Below are 16,470 nucleotides of genomic sequence, written 5' to 3'. Positions count from 1 at the left end.
TGTTCTACGTTTGTCTTTTGTCCGATTACTCTGGAACACAAGATGGAAAACTGATATTCTCATGTTAAAAATATAGAAAAAGGATTTTATCACCCATAAATGTTAACTTCTCATGCCTCTAAGCACAAGCAGGAGCAGAAGTGCCCTCTGCAGTTTGTGTGTGGAAGTGCAAAAGCTTACAGCACCTGGTATTCCCAGGCGGTCTCCCATCCAAGTACTGACCAGGCCCGACCCTGCTTAGGTCACGATATCGGGCAAGCAGAGCTGAAGAGGAGGATGCAGGAGGCCTGTGTGTGTTCAGCAGCCTGCTGCATTGGAGTTTGCCTGGTAACAGATGACTCAAACAGCCCACACACCCGCTGGACGTGACCGCAAACATGCCCCCCTACACCTTTTACATAGCCCGGCTGCTCGAGTTCTTTTGCTGGTTTTTCCCGCGACCCCCCACCTTCTTCAAATCCAACAAAAGTGGTATCAAACGTTTATGCTACGTTTGTGCTGTAAAAATTTTTGTTTGTGCTGCTATCATTTTAAAGATATTCAAGAAAATTTCTAGAGGTCCCCAGAGGTCAACCAGCCCCCCCACATTAATTAAATCAAACAAAACTGGTGTCAATCAACTGTGCTACGCTTGTGCTGGTTTGTGCTGCTAAAATTCTCGTTTCTGCTGCTTCTGTTTTAAAGATATTAACGAAAATGTAAAGGTCAAAAGGTCTCTTCAGTATCCTTCCTGATGGCAGCAAACTGAAGACGCTGTTGAAGAGATGAGTGGAGTCACCTGTAATGAAGAGGACCTTTCGAATGAGGCAGGCACAGTAGATCTCCTGGGGAGGGAGGCAAGAGAGGACCCTGCAATCCTCTCCACTGCTCTCACTACCCGTTGTCATATTTTTCCTGCAGGACCCAGTGCAGGAGTCATACCACACAGTGATGCAGTTGGTGAGGATACTCTCAATGGTGCTCTTTAGAAGGTGCTCATAGTGGGGGTTGAATCTCTTGTCAGCAGAGTGAAGAGAATTGTTATGTGCATTATTATTCAGCCCCCTTTGGTCTGAGTGCAGTCAGTTGCCCATAGACATTGCCTGATGAGTGCTAATGACTAAATAGAGTGCACCTGTGTGTAATGTAATGTCAGTACAAATACAGCTGCTCTGTGACGGCCTCAGAGGTTGTCTCAGAGAATACTGGGAGCAGCAACACCATGAAGTCCAAAGAAACACTCTGATGGACGTTTGGACAGCAATGCTGCCTTGAACAGTACCGATGTTTCAGGGCTGGGTGACGTTGGGTGGGACATCTACATCCTGACATATCAAGGTTACTTTACTTTTAGGTCAATTTGCTTTACAGAAAAATAATAGCATTTGTCATCAAGATATTTATATGACTGCACTTGCTCAGGTTTGTCCGGATTTCAAACTGTTCTAAAAGTCTTTTGATTCAAATCTGGGGCTGTGTTATTGAAAGAAGCAGAGAAATCGATGAACTGAAGTCCTTTACTCTCTACATGTTTGACAATCAGGTGAAGTAGAATCAAAAGCACGTCCTCCACTCCTCTATTGGGCTTATGTGCAATCTGCATTGAATCAAGCTGAAGTTCAGTGTCTTCCATAATCACATTTCTGATGATTTTTTCAAAGACTGAGGTGAGGGCAGCAGGCCTGAAGTCGTTTAGAACTTTTGGACGACTAGATTTAGGACCAGGAACCACAACAGCTTCTTTCCAAAGAGAGGGCATGAACGATTTATTCAGAATAACCTAAAATATGGGACTGAGTTGTCTGTGACGGTTCTCAGTCATCCAGGTCATTGTAGACTAAGGAGCTTGCAAAGAAAAGCGTCTGGACTTCTTTGAGTTGCTGTAAGACGTTTCACCTCTCATCTGAGAAGCTTCTTCAGTTCTAAGGGTCAGTTGGTGGGGAGTCCCAGATTTAAACCCAGTGGGAGTTTCCCCCCAAAGAGGGACAAAGGACCCCCTGATGATCCTCTACGTAATCACATGAGCCAAGGTGTGAAAGCGGGTGGGGGTCCTAATCAGCCAGGGTTTCGGGTGAGCTCATTGTGAAACCTGGCCCCACCCTATCATGTGATTTCCTGAGGTCAGATGGCCCAGGATGTGAGTGGGCGTTAAGGTGTCTGGGGAGGGAACTCAAAACTGGATTATAGATTATTTATATTATATATTGATATTATTTATCTGAATATTTATTTATCATAACTCTGTTTCTACACTCACTTTATATGAGTGCTTGTTGTTTCTTGTATATTTGCTGCTATGACAACTCAGTTTCCCTCCTGGATTAATAAAGTTTCTCTGATTCTGAAATACAGTGAGCCATTATATTTGTAGTTTCTAACTAACAATATAAAGGCTCTGCAACCGATAGTGCCACAGCACGTCCCACTGGCAGCTGAAGGAGCTTTTATACAAAGGACTTTGTAATTGAAGCTTTATTTATACAGGTCGGCTCATTGAGACTCAATGTCTCATTTACAAGAGAGACCTGTTCCAGACACACATATTAAAATTACAACAATAAGAGAAAAGTTTGTGTAATGTACTCAGTCACATTAAAAACGAGAACAAGTTCCCAGAGATGGTTTCACAAAAACATGTGTACGTCTTTTGAAGTCTGCAAGTGAAATCAACGGAGAGCCTTAAATCCTTCGGTTATGTTTTCCATGAAGACGGAGCAGAAAAGGAGAACGCCTTCTTCCCAAGCTCTGCATGAACTGATGGAACAGTGAATGTAATGATGTCCTGAGACTGCAGGCTGTGACTAAACTGTTTGCCTAACATGTACTCTGATGAATAGGAGGCAGTAACCCAGAAACAGATTGATAGATAAAATGATACTAATGGACCATCCTGTGTAAGACCAATGAGGACCAGTTAACCAGAGAACACAGAGTATAGTGGTGTTCTTCTGTTGTAGAGAAAGATTAAAAATATAAGACACTGGCTCAGCTATGATATTTGCAGCCAAGTGCAAGAAGGAAGGAGAACGATTGTGAGGACGAGTTTCTGGTGTTGGGGCTATTCAAAGCCTTACAAACCTCTTCTACTGTGACAGGTGTGAAGGAAAAGGTATCAGTAAGCAGGAACTACGAGCAGAGTTGTGTGCAAGAGGTTTACCATCAGATACTGTGCTGAACAAAGAGCAAGAAGCAACAAAGTGTTTGTTAAAGCAACATTTCAGTTTTGTCTGACACAGGAGTGGAGTCGATATTTAAGTGAGGAGGAAGCTCTGAGGAGTCACAGCTGGCAGAGACACTTTATAGTTTGCCAAAACCTCCTACGGTCGTTTGGACTGTCAGTCGTTAAAGTAAAAAATAGTTACATCTTGATGATGGAGGCAGTAATCCGATTACACAGCTAATGAAAACGTAGCCAATCAGCATCAGAGCCAGACTTCCTGCCCAGGCCTGGTTTCTCTCATGTAGGAGATCGGCCGGTACTGAACCAAACCAGGCCTGTCCCGACCTTTCACCCTGACCTGGCAAAAAGGGGCGTGTCTGTCCACAAAGTAGACACAACTCTCCTGTAAATGTTCCCAAACTGACATTGTCAGCCTGTTTAATACGACCCCAGTTCAAACTGATGCGGGCTCGGAGCGTGAGATTTTAGTGTTTCTCACAGCACCAACTACGCAGTGATCACTCAGGTCGTTGGCAAAAACTGCAAATGTGGAAAACTTACGCAGCATATTAGTTAAAAAAGGTCAATAAGAGCAGATTTATCTGGGTGTTTAGGATCAAGGCGTGTGAGGCTTTAAATAATTTGAGTCAGTTTTAAAAACAAGCAGCGTGCCTTAAAATCATCAGACACAGAAGAAAGCCAGTCCCAATGAAAATCATCCATCTGAAAGACGTCATTAAAATGCAGCTCAGATAAAAGTTGAACCAGAGACGGTGATGTGCTGGGGGAAGCAGGTGGAGGCTGATAGCAGCCAACAACAGTCTGATTTCCAAACAGATCAATAGTTAAGGCCAAGATTTCAAATGGCTGAGGTGCAGATGGAGAGAACAAGACTTGAGCAGCAAGACAGAGCTTCACATAAACTTCCAGACCTCCGCCTTTTCTGGGACAGTCTGAGAGCTAAATGTTAAATCCATCAGTTGCTACGTTTTTATCCAGTAAAGATTTGGAAAGTCTCAGAAACAACAATGATACCAGCACCGCTTGAACAGCCCAGATTCCAATCATATCCATGTCAGGAAGCACACGACGTGATGCACGTGTAACCCAGACAGTTTTTAACATCTGCTGGTGTTTCACATTCAGCCAGAGGCCCAGGGTTAGGTTAGATACCAGACAATAATAAAAGCATCGTTATTAGACTCTAGAGCTCGTTTATAGCTAACACCACATGTAGAGTTTAAGTTCACACAGAGACGATGACATTTTTCTAAAACCAGCAAACAATAAACAAGAAATGTAACAAGAGTTTCAGAAGAAGCTGTTTTACAGAGAAATGATTCCCTGAAGACAAAATTATTATTATCATCTTTATTTCTCCAGGTGAAAATTTAATTGAGATTAAAAATGTTGTTTTCAAGAGAGACCTGGCATCATGGCAGCAAGAGTCAGAAATACATCATAATTCAAACAAATACAAAATAGGAAAAACATCCTACATAAACTTCATAAAGTTTCATTAACAGACTTTGAACAATGGACTTCAAACTTCCCCCCAAAACAACAGAAACACATTTGAAGATAATGAATGACATTTATCCCTCTAAAGAAGGACTTAGACTACGATTTAATATGAATGAGAACATGTTCATAAATGGATGCAACCAAAGATTTCATCAATCCCTGATTCAGAGACAACAGAACGTTTGGTTTGATTTCACAAGATAAGAATGACGACTGAGTTGGAAGATTGTTTTACGTTTAGTAAAATCTTTCATACATAAAGTTGGATTACAAAATCATCCCCTAAGTTTGTTGTTTTATTCAAGGAATTGAAATTATAGAGAAAATCTGTGAAATGACTTAAAGAAAACAAACCACAAAAACTCTATGATGCTCTAAACCCCCTGGTTTAGGTCGGCAACCTTTCTGATGATGAGTGCATCTAACATTTCCTCAGAAGTCAATGTGCCATATGATTGCATTAGCAATAAATTACACACTATATAGAACCACTTCATAGGATTATATTTGTGCGCAGATGTTTGCAGCTATCAGCGAATATTTATCAGCTATTTTGAAACAAAGAAAGACTTTTTATCCATAACAGCAAATGAACTGTACAACATAAAATACAAATGCTATTTATGGTCTCCTCACAACAATGATAAGAAAAATAAACTGGGCTAATATGGCATGTTTGTTACTACAGAGACACACATGTTAATGTGATCTCTGGTCTCCTCTGAGTGGGAGTTATTATAACTGACTGTAAAAAGTCAGCACAAGGAAAATAAACTGCACCTAAACTTGGTTTATGTCTGACCCAGACAGACTGCAGGTCATAACTTCTTACCTGAAGTTCAGTTCACCTGACACTCGGACCGGCGGCCGCCTCGGGTCTCTGCTCCTCCTGCCTCCCCTTTCCCTCATCCACCTGCTGCCTCTGTGGAAGCTCCGCCATAGCCACCACCAAACAACTGACTTATTTTTACACATCGACCAGCATCCGGCCAATCCACCACCTTCCATTGTTTATACCGTTACAAAAAAATAAAAAAACATCATCAGCCCATAAAAATGAAAAATCATCATCAGTATGCCCGATGGCCAGTCCAGCTATGGTCGTGCCATCAGTTAACCCTTCACGTGGCAGCTGTGACACGCGTGCCCAGGGTTGCCGACCCCTGCTCTAAAGCATCTGATTTGGATTCCTGAGATCAAATATATTTTCCTTTGTGTTTGTTTTCTTCACATTTGTGGCTTTAATGTAGTGTTACATCCTGTTTGTTTGCTTCCATCTGTATACATGTCCAGATTCACTGTTATGTTTCTATTCTTACATTGCTGTGTGATCACTGTTCCCTCTGCTGACTGATGTGACCTTTTGTATCTCACACTGATACTTGTCATATTTGTATCTGCGCCTAAAAGATAAAAAGTTTTCCACGCTAAAACACAGCTCCACCTCCTGCAGTTCTCCCTCTGAACCACTAGATGTCTCTGTTATCTAAATGAAGACGTGCAGCACAGCAACCACAGCAGCGCTCAGATCACACGTGTCCTGTTATTATGTATAAAAGCATGAAACAGGTGAGACAGGTGGGATCAATATTAATGTTGTGGAAATATATGAAAAAGCAACAGAAGAGTGAAAACATTTCGTGTTTCTAGAAAGATCTTTCAGCTCACAGCTGCTCACAGACTGTATTTACAAGTGACAAACTGCAACTCTACAGTACATCTACAGTATATATCAAATATATTCTGTATTCAAATCTATTGAGTGATGTTTGAAAGTCTTTCCAGGTGAGTTTGATCCAGGAGGGTCTGAAGCCAGAGTCAGACAGAGACTGTGCAGCGACTGTAGAAGGACAGAGCAGCAGCAGAGCAGTCCAGATACACTGATGATCCTCTGTCAGATCCAGAGGGACACACAGGGATGATGCTGGACTCTACATTGTGTCTGACAGTGGAGCTGTTCTCAGAGCAGTTCACTCTGCAGCACTGACAGTCATCTGCACTTCTTCTCATTCCTCTGTCAGTCACTGCTGGATGAAGCTCTCCTCTCCACCTCCCAGTAACATGGCCCAGTCAGAGCGTCTCTACACACAAGCTGCTGCTGCTTCAACCTCTCTGGATCATCAGGACACAGCTCCTCCTCTCTCAGCACACACACCGTCCTGTTTACCACCAGCTCCACCTGCAGAGAGAAGAAGGAAGAGCAGAGGAGATAAACGAGTGTTTCCAGAGACTCTTCATCAGCTGTCAGTCAGTGATGCAGCACATCCAGTATAAAGAGCAGCAGGGACTTCAGTGCTGGGACTGTACTAGGACTCATTGTTGCTTCACTTTTTCTAATCTTTGGATTTTTATTGAAGTTGATGAAAATGTTTTTCCCTCCTAGTTTGAGTTTGGACTTTCATTCATTAGAAGAACCTTGGTGTGTCCACTCTGAGCTCTGTAGGAACCCCAACAACAAGCCCAACAATCCAGATGGACGGTTCCAGCTGTTAACTGGAGGAATTCCATCCAAACATCTGCTCTCACTAAATTCTTCCTCACCTACAGACTGTGTTCTTCACTGCTTTAAACTTGGAAACGAATGCAGTCATTGGTCTGCGTGCTGCTTTGTTCAGAGAGCTGATTGGCTGTTGACAGCGTTTGATCAGAGCGTGTCAGCCGTTACTATGGTGACCATAAAGGTCAGAAACAGGAAGTGTTTGTGTCCAATCCTGAAGCCTGTCACCATTCTCCTCTCACAGCTTCACTGAGAAGCTGCAGCTTTACAGGAAACACTGGATCTTTGTTTCATACTGACTGTGTTTAGTACAATACTGCTGACAGCACCACCCACTCACTCCATCACTCTACTGACCACAGAGTCTCCAGTCTGTAGTCTGGACTCTGCTGAAGATCAGACAGCTGCTTCACATCTGGATCCTTCAGGTTGTTAAGTTGTAGCTCCAGCTGTCTCAGATGGGAGGGGTTGGACTTCAGTGCTGCTGCCAGATAATCACAGCTGATCTCTGACAAACCACAGAAACTCAATCTGTATAAAGAATGAAAGATGTAAGTTTATTAGACAAAGTGTGAGCTTGAAATCATTCAGTGTTTCATCATCTGTTCAGAGCTGAAGAAGGTTCAGAAGGTAGAAGTTTAGAAAATGGAAACTCCAAACAGCTGAAGCCAACAGGAAGCAGCTTCAAACAGGAAACTGTGCAGAGTTTCAGACTATATGTCCTGATGCAGCCAGTTGAATTTTGGAGATTTGAATCTCTGTTCTGTGACTAAGTCCTTGAATCATTTCTTCCAGTTGGTCCAACAAGACAGACTAAGTGTTGGACATGTGTTGTGGCTCCATTAGGGGAGCTTCTAAATGTGATGTGATGGCCCCTCTGGGTCTGTCAGGTCACAGCACTGAAGAGAGCTCAAACTGGGCACACACTTGTTCCAGTCTGGACCAAAGACTATATACTGGGACTGAGGGACTGCTTTGACTGCACCCACTGGGACTTTTTAAAGGCTCATGTTCTCACTTAGATCATCGATTTCTACTTACATTTCTTTCTGGGAAAAATGGGGATTACTTTGGAAACAGGAAGTATTTTCCCCAATAAGCAGCCCTGGATTAGTAAATCACTCCAACATGTTCTCAGGCAGAAGAAGCTGTCTTGTTATGAGGGAGAGAAGAAAAAGATTGAGGCACAGAAACTTGTTGAAAGAGAGATAAAGCAGCTAAAATCAGGTGTAAAAGTAAAGCAGAGGATGAGCTGAATAAAGGACACTCAAGGCTGGCTTGGAAAGGAATGAAGTCCATGGTGGGGATGCAGAACAAGGAGCAAAGATGAATGTGATGCTGAATCAGCAGAAGACTTGGACTCATTTGATTCCAGCTTTGATATCATTGATTTCAATGAAGAGCTTTGTGATTGTAGCAAAGGGCTGGTAGCTCTGAGAGTCCCACTGATGAGGTGTTTGTGTGGAAATCTCTTAGTGGGACCAAAGAGAGAAAAAGCCCTGGTCCTGATGCTGTGGGAGGGAAATGATTGAAGTGTGCTGTGAGGAACTGACTGGGAGATTTTCACACATTTTCCAGTCCTCCTTGGAACAACAGGAAGTTCCCAGCATATGGAAACAAAGGTTAAGTGTCCTATGGCACTCAGTGATGATGGTGCTGTGGCCCCACCACCTCCACCTCTTTGTAAAGGAACTAACTGTAATCTGAAGCTTCAAATGGAACTAAGACTTCCTCCACTAGGTGGCAGTGTCTGATGAGAAAGTGTTAGTGGAGCTGGCCTGGAGTCAGAAACAGGAAGATGCAGGATTTGGGCTGAAATGGGGAAAAGTGGTTCGCACTAGTGCCTTAAAGCAAGAAGGTTGTAGGTTGAAGCTTGTTGGCCTTTCTGTGGAGGTTGGATGTTCTCCCACAGTCCAATGAAATGCTGCTTAGGTTCATTGGTGCTTCTAAATTGGCTGTAGGTGTGGATGTGAGAGAGTGCTTCTCTGTCTCTCTCTGTTGGCCCTGTGATGGACTGCTCACCTGTGCAGGTGGACCACGCCTCTTGCCCTATGACAGCTAGGGCACAGGCTGCAGCCCTGTGAGCCTAAGCTGAATAAACAGTTAGCAAAAATGATCCATAGATGGCCTGAAATCCCCCAGTTAGCAGTTTGGTAGATAGCTATGACATGCTAATCCCATCCAGCAGCTGTATTCTACCTGTAAGCTGATCCCTGCTGAGCCAAAGCACTTTTTCATATACAAATTACAACCTTTAATAGAAACCTATTGGTCAGCATCTTATTAGCCTGCTGTTAGCTTCATTCCACAGAAAACTGAGAGAAACTAACAGAGTTGATAAAGAATAAAGAGAAATGTGCTGATTTAAAGCCTTTGAAGTGCTTCAGATGATCTCTGTCCACTTCTGTCCACTCATTCATTCATGTAAGCTTTCTAATGCAGCTTTGATCTTCACAGTCTGCTTCATGAAACTCATTCTAACCCTGAATGTCAGAGTGTTCCTCCTTCTCTTTCCCATCATTCATGCTGGCAGTGGAGGAGATTTGGATGTTGGACTGTGTTTTGGATGATGTGTGTATGTTTGTGTTGGACTGCTGTCTGTAAAGCAAACGCACATTTTGCTTTGGATTTCAGTGTCAGACAGACTTTAAGGTGGAATGAAGAGTTGGAGAGTTTCACAGTGAATTATCCAGTGGAGGATTTTTCTTCTTCTTTGAAGGTTTGAAATGTGAACATTGGTCTGCTGCAGTCAATGGACTAAACCAGAGAAGAAGAAAACAGACTTTACCATGAAGATCCTCAGTGTGGATCAGTATAATATCAGCCTGATGTCTGCAGTTTAGTGTCAGCACAACTTTCACATCATATTCATCTTAGCACAACTAAAACATGCTGACTGACCTCAGAGTTTCAAGTCCACATCCTGGACTCTCCAGGAAACCACACAGATGCTTCACTCCTGAATCCTGCAGCTTGTTGTTGTAGCTCAGCTCCAGCTCTCTCAGATGGGAGGGGTTGGACTTCAGTGCTGCTGCCAGATAATCACAGCTGATCTCTGACAAACCACAGTCCCTCAATCTGTATAAAGAATGAAAGATGTAAGTTTATTAGACAAAGTGTGAGCTTGAAATCATTCAGTGTTTCATCATCTGTTCAGAGCTGAAGAAGGTTCAGAATGTAGAAGTTTAGAAAATGGAAACTCCAAACAGCTGACAGAGTTCATACGCCTTTGTCAGGGTCAAATTCAAGCAAGACCATGTGAAAATTAAAACACATCATCCTAGGTGAACTTAAACACCTTTGTTCCCCTTTTGTTAAGACATAGAAAAGTACACCACACAAAAATACTGCAAAAGGAAACGGTCGCCTTATATACATAGTGTATAAACTCAAAATGCACATTTCACTTCAAATTAAGATTAAGGCTTTGAACAGATCACATAGTTCAGTTCAACATATAAGACTTTAAGAATGCACAAGCATCTACTTAAAATCTATTTAATTTATCATCCATGATATTATTTTGTACAATTCCAATGTATTTTGTTCATCTCCCTTAAATAAACAGGCAGTCTTAAAGTATGAAATATTCATATACAAACACATATAAATGTGTGTACTGTCTCAGTGGCTGATAGTACCCCACAGGCCTCAGTGTGAGCTTGAAGACATTTATAATGTTTAAGTAGTTTAATGTGCAGGTGCTGACGATAAACACATTTTGAATGAAAGCCGGGGAACTTTGGTAGCACAGAAACAAGTGGCTATTCTTTGTGACTATATGGATCACTCACAATACCATTATTTCACACAAAGGCACCAAATTAATACTCAAAAAAGCTGCAGCAATACACACAAATATAAACAGTACTTGGTGACAACTTTGCTTTTAGCCTTTAACCCTTCTTGACTACTTTTGATGTGGCCTCTATATTTTACCTTTAAAAACAGTTTATCTTGCCAATCTGTTATTTTCTCATTTTGACCAACTGTATCAGCACAATTTATCTAAATTCAGACAAAATTTAAAATACAAGTAGAAAGTGATATTTTGACTGTAAAAACCACACACATGTTTAACGAATCATCTTCATAACTTGAAATGCAAATAGAGATTGTACATTTTTAAAAATACGCACACGTTTTGCAAACAACAAAGTTATATGGTACTATTTACCAAAAAATGCAGCCAAGGCTCAGACGTTTTTCATATAATCATTTCAAACTATTTACAGAACAATCAGGTGTCAAACAATAGTTTGTGTCACTCTAACACATATGAGAACAGCACAGGGATAAACCTGCAGGTCTGACAGCAGGTGTGTCACTCAGCGTTTACACTGCAATCTGCCTTTGTTGGCTTTAAGGCAGCAACTGTGACGATCACTAGTAGAACTGACACACAAAACAAAACAACAGCTACACACTAAATACACAAGACAACAAACTAACTTGAGACCAAACACGGTAAACGTCACAAATCTCTCACGTATCAAAACTCTCTCTCTCTTTCGCTCACTCGCTCTCTCTTGCCGGTCACTCCTAAAACTTCCCCCTTTTGCTAAACAACCAAATGTCATGTTTCCATATCATTTTTGATTGGTCGACATGGTACATTTTCCCACCTATAGGGCTTTGGAGCGTGATGTCACGGGAGATGGGCCACGCCCCCTTCCGCCATGACAGTAGGCCAGCCAAAGGATACCATTTCAGCTATGGATTGTACGTGTTGTGTTGTCGGTTGCAACGTTAGATCACACGATCGTGAAGGCAAGAAGCTGGATAACGGGCTCTCTTTTCATCGTTTTCCATCCTGGAGGCAACGTGAGGGATCCCATGTATCCGATATTACTAAACAAAGACGTCAGGCTTGGATTGCAGCGGTGAGACGAGCGGATATAGAGTTCTCTGCAATCCCCAGCTTTTTGTTGGTTTGCTCACGGCATTTTCTTTCCGGTGAGTTCTAAATTAATTCATATCACTCTTGAAAGGCTTTTAGTGTTATTTTCAACGTGCTGCGGTCATAGATAATGAGATAAAACATGCTAATGTGTGATGCTGCAGAACCACATCATGTCGACTGAGTAGCTTATGTCACGGCTGCCGAGGCGAGCCGTGTGGATATAGAAGGAGGACCCAAGATGCAGGCAGTGGATGAGATACCGGTGGTTTTATTTACAGAGGTGTAGTGGCAAACAAACAGTGGGGCATAACAAACAACTAAAGACACCTAAACTGGGAGAACTAAAATAACAGACCTGGGAGCATATGACAACGGATGATGAATAGCAGAGAGACGCAGACGAGGAACAGGACACCGTGGAACACAGGGTAACAGACTGACACAGAGTTACACAGACTGACACGGAGGAACACAGACGAACCGGCAACAGGCAGGAGAACACACAGGGCTTAAATACACACACCAGTAATCAAGGGATGAGAGACAGGAGGGCAACACAGCTGGGAGGAATCTGGGCTGACGGGACAGGGGAAACGTAAACTGATCACACTCACATACGACACGGACCTTCACAATAAAACAGGAAACTCAGATACATGGAACCAGACAAGACATTGAACTAAACAGACAGATTCACAAACAGATGGGGAGACACCATAGACAGACAGGTACAGACGCAGACTTAGAGGCAGATCGAAAATAACACAGAACTTAAACAATCATCATCTAGAAAATGATAACAAACCAAAAGCGCTGGGTCACCGACCCAGGACCATGACAGTACCCCCCCCTCAAGGGCTGGCTCCAGACAGCCCAGCAGAAACACAAAAACGGACCAAAACCAAAAAAGAAAAAAAAAAAAAAAAACACCCGACCAGGGTGGGCGGAGGGGGCCCAGGACGGAGGGACAGAGTCCAAAAGGCCCAGACGGTCAAGTTCAGGAGGCCGACCATGCGAACGGCAGCGGGGCCGGTCCCGATGCCGGCCACGCAGTAGGCAGCGGCGTGGAAACAGTTCTGGGGGCCGACCGTGCGGACGGCAACAGCGGCGTGGAAACAAGTCCGGAGGCCGGCCACGTGGAAGGCAGTGGCGGCGTTCAGGAGGGCGTCCACGGCGGCGGAGATGCCCAACAGGCGGCCAGGCAGATGACCGACGATGTGGAGGCGGTAGTATGGGGACCTGAAGGCTGCGTGGCCCCTGCAGCCCCAGGTGAAGCGGAGGCTGGACCAGACGAGGCGGACGCTGAAGCGGAGGCTGGACCAGACGAGGCGGACGCTGATGAGGAGGCTGAAGCCGGACCAGACGAGGATGAAGACGCAGAGGCTGGACCAGACGAAGAGGATGAAGACGCAGAGGCTGGACCAGACGATGAAGACGCAGAGGCTGGACCAGACGATGAAGACGCAGAGGCTGGACCAGACGAGGCTGAAGCAGAAGCAGAGGCTGGACCAGACGAGGCTGAAGCAGAAGCAGAGGCTGGACCAGACGAGGCTGAAGCAGAAGCGGAGGCCGGACCAGGCAAAGCAGCTGATGAGGATGCTGAAGCTGGACCAGGCAAAGCAGCTGATGAGGATGCTGAAGCTGGACCAGGCAAAGCAGCTGATGAGGATGCTGAAGCTGGACCAGGCAAAGCAGCTGATGAGGAAGCTGAAGAGGAGGCCACTGCAGGTGATGCGGAGGCTGGACCAGGCGAGGATGAAGCAGTGGCTGGACCAGGCGAGGATGAAGCAGTGGCTGGACCAGGCGAGGATGAAGCAGTGGCTGGACCAGGCGAGGATGAAGCAGTGGCTGGACCAGGCGAGGATGATGCAGTGGCTGGACCAGGCGAGGATGATGCAGTGGCTGGACCAGGTGAAGCGGATGAAGCCGAAGCATGCGCTGGACCAGGCGACGCTGAGGATGCTGAATCCGGACCAGGCGACGGCGTGGAGGATGCAGCAGAGGCCGGGCCAGGCAACGGCGTGGGGGATGCAGACGGAGGCGCTGCAGCAGGTGGCGGCATGGATGAAACTGCTGCTGCAAGCGTGGATGAGGCTGCTGGTGGAGCAGCTGGTGGTTGGACGGGCTCCTCGGGCCCCCCAGCTGACGAGGAAGAAGGCTGGACGGGCTCCTCGGGCCCCCCAGCAAAAACAGTCTCAGAACCAGTGGGCACTGGAGCCCCTGGCACACACAGAACAGAACCAGCAGGTGCGGAGACCTCTGGCAAGAACACAACAGAACCAGCAGGCACACGGGCCTCTGGCAGGAACGCAACAGGACCAGCAGGCACACGGGCCTCTGGCAGGAACGCAACAGGACCAGCAGGCACACGGGCCTCTGGCAGGGACAGAACAGGACCAGCAGGCACACGGGCCTCTGGCAAACACATAGCGGCCTGCAGCTGCGCAGAGCATTGACCCTGCTCAGGCAGCGACAGCTCTGTGCAGTCCTCAGCTGGCTTCTTAAACTCCAGGGGTCCAGAGTCTAATGGGGGCTGAAACCCAGCCTCTGGGGAGGCCCTGGAGTGCATCTCAGTCTCAGAACTGGCCAGCCTTTGAGGAATGTTGACATTGTTCTTGGGTTTGTCTCTCTGCTTAGAGTACGGAGTTGTTGAACTGTCCGTTATGGGTTGGACTGACATGGCTTGCTGTACAGGAGGAGTAGGTGAAGGTGATGGCTGAACAGGTAGTGGAGCAACCGAAACAGGATGCAGGGCTGGTGACTGCTGAACTGAGGATAAAGCTAATGATTCTTCTGCTAACCGGGCTACTGACTGGGCCATGGATTGTAACAGGGTTTGTAATAAGTCTGGCTGTGACTGTAATTGAGCTATGGATTGTGAGGCTGAATGTGGCGGAGGTGGCGACTGGGCTTCTGGCCGGGCGGCTAACTGAGCTTCTGGCCGGGCGGCTAACTGAGCTTCTGGCCGGGCGGCTAACTGAGCTTCTGGCGATAAACAGTTTTTGTCCAGTGCCGTACAGAACATCACCCCTGAGTAAACGGTCCCACAGTTTAGACCAACAATACTGTCTTGTCCACTCACCACAGCTGGCTGCTCGGAAATCCCCAGGTCCGACTGTGGCGAGGAGCGTCGGCAGCGTGAGCGCCGTTTCCCCCTCGAAGGCTGGGTTGACGGGCCGGGCAGAACATCCTCTGTCGGACTGGGCAGTGAAGCATGAGCTGCAGGGTGGGTGGTAGCAGCCGGGGGGTGAAGACGGAGTCCATTCAGAATGAAATTCTGTGCAAGCGGGTGAAGTGAGCTGAGCAGCCAGGGGAGACCAGAAACCAAGCGCTGTAGCCGATTAGCCACGGCTTGGCGAAATTCTCTCCCCTCGTGCTCCAGCCACGCGTTGATTAATTTGTCCACGGAGTAAACAATGTCCTCCCGGAGCTCCTTGGGCGGGTTGAATGCTGCTGGGTCCATAGTGGCCGGTTCGTACTGTCACGGCTGCCGAGGCGAGCCGTGTGGATATAGAAGGAGGACCCAAGATGCAGGCAGTGGATGAGATACCGGTGGTTTTATTTACAGAGGTGTAGTGGCAAACAAACAGTGGGGCATAACAAACAACTAAAGACACCTAAACTGGGAGAACTAAAATAACAGACCTGGGAGCATATGACAACGGATGATGAATAGCAGAGAGACGCAGACGAGGAACAGGACACCGTGGAACACAGGGTAACAGACTGACACAGAGTTACACAGACTGACACGGAGGAACACAGACGAACCGGCAACAGGCAGGAGAACACACAGGGCTTAAATACACACACCAGTAATCAAGGGATGAGAGACAGGAGGGCAACACAGCTGGGAGGAATCTGGGCTGACGGGACAGGGGAAACGTAAACTGATCACACTCACATACGACACGGACCTTCACAATAAAACAGGAAACTCAGATACATGGAACCAGACAAGACATTGAACTAAACAGACAGATTCACAAACAGATGGGGAGACACCATAGACAGACAGGTACAGACGCAGACTTAGAGGCAGATCGAAAATAACACAGAACTTAAACAATCATCATCTAGAAAATGATAACAAACCAAAAGCGCTGGGTCGCCGACCCAGGACCATGACAGCTTATGATTTGGCATTATTGCAGGCAAACCAGCATATGAAATGGATGTAACAAATCCAGACTGGGCACCAACACTGCACATGGGGCATGACGACATACCTGTATCAGACTCGGACCGGCACTCAAGGCGTACGCAACGGAAGCGAAAAAGAGCACCCATCGGAGGTAAACAACCCCCCCCCCCTCTAAAAACATACTAAATTGCTATCACTGTACACTAATCCGCACATAACTTCCAGATGAATCACACACCTGTCATTGGAATATTGGTGTACAT

This window comes from Aulonocara sp. 'chitande type north' Nkhata Bay, linkage group LG3, assembly GCF_057382095.1.
Source record: "Aulonocara sp. 'chitande type north' Nkhata Bay isolate Kocher_YH1m ecotype deep benthic linkage group LG3, A_spYH_male_GT1.1, whole genome shotgun sequence".
In the NCBI taxonomy this organism is placed as follows: domain Eukaryota; kingdom Metazoa; phylum Chordata; class Actinopteri; order Cichliformes; family Cichlidae; genus Aulonocara; species Aulonocara sp. 'chitande type north' Nkhata Bay.
The sequence above is the reverse complement of the archived record's forward strand: the minus strand, read 5'-3'. Positions refer to the sequence as shown.